The 2,881-nt window shown below is 60.7% G+C and overlaps 1 long non-coding RNA gene across 1 annotated transcript; it reads right to left on the bottom strand.

The window, feature by feature from the left end:
* Positions 1 to 203: 203 nt before the first annotated feature.
* LOC119714827 (uncharacterized) lies at positions 204 to 1,235 on the bottom strand. The gene is made up of 2 exons (XR_005262072.2): positions 605 to 1,235; positions 204 to 372 (listed from the first exon to the last, which is right to left on the bottom strand). It is a non-coding gene; the product is annotated as an uncharacterized lncRNA (long non-coding RNA).
* Between the last annotated feature and the right edge of the window lie 1,646 nt (positions 1,236 to 2,881).

The raw sequence follows: 2,881 nt of genomic DNA, 5'->3' as shown, positions 1-2,881 counted from the left end.
ATCGGAACGCATTTCCTGGGGCCTGATTTTTCATTCGTCTCCGATGACGGCTAGGGCTACGTTTAGGTTTGCTCAGGAACAGCGAACCCGGAGAGTCCAGTTGCATGTGGGGCTGCGTAAAGGCTCCCCCGGGGAGTTCACTTGTACCCAAAGCCTTCCCAGCCCCTTTCGCCCATCAAAAACCAACGCAAAGGCACCGAGAGGAAGGTTCTAGAAACTTTATTTTGTTCTGGGGGGGTCGGGGTCTGGTGAGGGGCAGGGGAGGGGCTCTGGGGGGGCTCTGAGGTTGGGGGGGTCCCGGCGGGGTCACAGGGCGGCGTCGGGGGGGCAGTCGATGAAGTCAGCCAGCATGGAGGCCGTGGGGTCGGGGGCCTGGGGGCACAGCGGGGTCAGCGCCTGACCCCCGACCCCTGACCCCACCCCATCCCACCCCCACCACCCCCTTCTCACCCCAAGTGCCCCAAAACCACCCCATCTTGCCCCAAACCACCTCAATCACACCCAAAACTGTCCCAAACCCGCTCGATCTTGCCCCAAACCACCCCAGTTCCACACAAACTGCCCCAAAACCCCCCAATCTTGCCCCAAACCCCCCCACACTCACCTCTCCCTTGCCCGGGGGGGGCGGGGGCTCTTCCTCCTCCTCCTCCTCCTCTCCCTGCAGCTGGGGGGGGTCCGGGGGGGGGGTCGGGGCTGCCCCCGTCCCCCTTGGGCCCCTCGGGGGGGGGCGGCTCCGGAGGGCGAGGGGGGGGCGCAGCTTCCAGGGCTGGGGGGGGACCCTCGGGGGGGGGCGGGGGGGGCTGGGGGCTACCGCCCTTCCTCCCCCCCATCATCTCCTCCTCCTCCTCCTGATTCGCTGGGGGCTGCTGGCCCCCCCCCTTCCTCCTCCTCCTCCTCGCAGGGGGGGGGCTGGCCTTCATCCACCTCCATCAGCAGGGCGCCTGTCTCCTCTTCCTCCTCCTCCTCCTCCTCCTCCGGCAGCGTCACCCCGGGGGGGGCCGTGGCGGGGGCGCCTTCCTCAGCCTTGCCGCCTTCCTCCTCCTCCTCTTCCTCCTCCTCGTCCTCCTCCTCCGAGAGACCTTCCTCCTCCTCGAACTCCTCCTCCTCCTACTCGAAGTCCTCCTCGCCCAGCTCTTCCTCCAGCTCGTCCTCCTCCTCCTCCTCCTCAAAGAACTCTTCCTCCTCTTAGGAACCCCGAAGAACTCTTCCTCCTCTTAGGAACCCCGAACCCGAACCCGAACCCTAACCCCCTAACCATAACCCTAAGCCCTAACCCTAACCCTAACCCTAATGAACCCTAAGCCTAACCCTATCCCTAACCCTAACACTAACCTTAACCCTAACCCTAAACCTAACGCCCTGACCATAACCCTAACCCAAACCCTAACCCCAAACCATAACCCCTAACCCTAACCCTACACCCCTAATACTACCCCTAACCCCCTAACGATAACCCTAGCCCTAACGCTAACGAAACCTAACCCTAAATCAAAACCCTAATCCTTACCTTAACCTCCCGACAACCGCACCCCGCACACTTGGTACCCCCCTCATTTTGGTTCCCCCCCACCGGTGCGCCCCGCAAATGCATCCCCCCGGCAACTGCACCCCGCACACTTGGTTCCCCCCTCATTTTGGTTCCCCCCCAACGGTGCGCCCTGTAAACGCGTCCCCCTGGCAACCGCACCCCGCACACTTGTTTCCCCCGTCATTTTGGTTCCCCCACGTTGCGCCCCGCAAATGCGTCCCCTCGGCAACGGCACCCCGCACACTTGGTTCCCCCCTCATTTTGGTTCCCAACCCAGTGCGCCCCGCAAATGACTCCCACTGGCAACAGCACCCCGCACACTTGGTTCCCCCCTCATTTTGGTTCCCACGGCGCGCCCTACAAATGCGTCCCCCCGGAAACCCCACCCCGCACACTTGGTTCCCCCCTCCTTTTGGTTCCCTTTCCCCCCATCCCTTGAGGTCCCCCCAAGCCCCATGGACCCCCCCCCCTGTTGTGCCTTGCAAATGCGTCCCCCCGGCAACCGCACCCCGCACACTTGGTTCCCCCCTCATTTTGATTCCCCCCCCTCCCCTTGGGGTCCCCCCAAGCCCCATGGACCCCCCCCCGGTGAGCCCCACAAATGCCGCTGACCCGCTAAAATGTGTCCGGGCTGCACCGCGCTTAATTGTGTCCGGCGGCATTGCGCTTAAATGTGTCCGGGCGGTGCCGAACCCGAACCCTAAGCCAAACTAGAACCCTAACCCAAACCCTAACCGAAACCCTAACTCGAACCCAAACCCGAAACCTAACCCGAATCCGAACCCTAACCCTAACCCTAACGCTAACCCTAACCCTAACCCCTAACCCTTACAACCCTCACCCTCACCCTCAACCTCACCCTCACCCTAATCACAGAATCACAGAATTTCTAGGTTGGAAGAGACCTCAAGATCATCGAGTCCAACCTCTGACCTAACACTAACAGTCCCCACTAAACCATATCCCTAAGCTCTACATCTAAACGTCTACTGCACCTTGACACTCCGTGTACGTTACTTCACATTAAGATAAAATATAGGCCTAGCCGGCATGGGAGAAGACTAAAAAACAGGGCCTCAGAAAACGACTTACGAGCCCCTTTCGCCCATCCAAAAGTGCCCCCAAAGGAAGGCTTTGGGCACAACTGAATTCCCCAGGGGAGCCTTTACGCAGCCCCACATTAACCTTGACACTCCGTGTACGCTCTTTCACATTAACGTTAAAAATATCCCTAGCCGGAATGGGAACAGACTGAAAAACCGGGCCCTAGAAAATGTGTTGCGAGCCCCTTTCGCCCATCCAAAAGTGCCCCCAAAGGAAGGCTTTGGGCACAACTGAACTCCCCAGGGGAGC

The sequence above is a fragment of the Anas platyrhynchos genome, chromosome 30, assembly GCF_047663525.1.
Source record: "Anas platyrhynchos isolate ZD024472 breed Pekin duck chromosome 30, IASCAAS_PekinDuck_T2T, whole genome shotgun sequence".
Taxonomy (NCBI): domain Eukaryota; kingdom Metazoa; phylum Chordata; class Aves; order Anseriformes; family Anatidae; genus Anas; species Anas platyrhynchos.
This window is presented reverse-complemented; position numbering and strand designations above follow the sequence as displayed.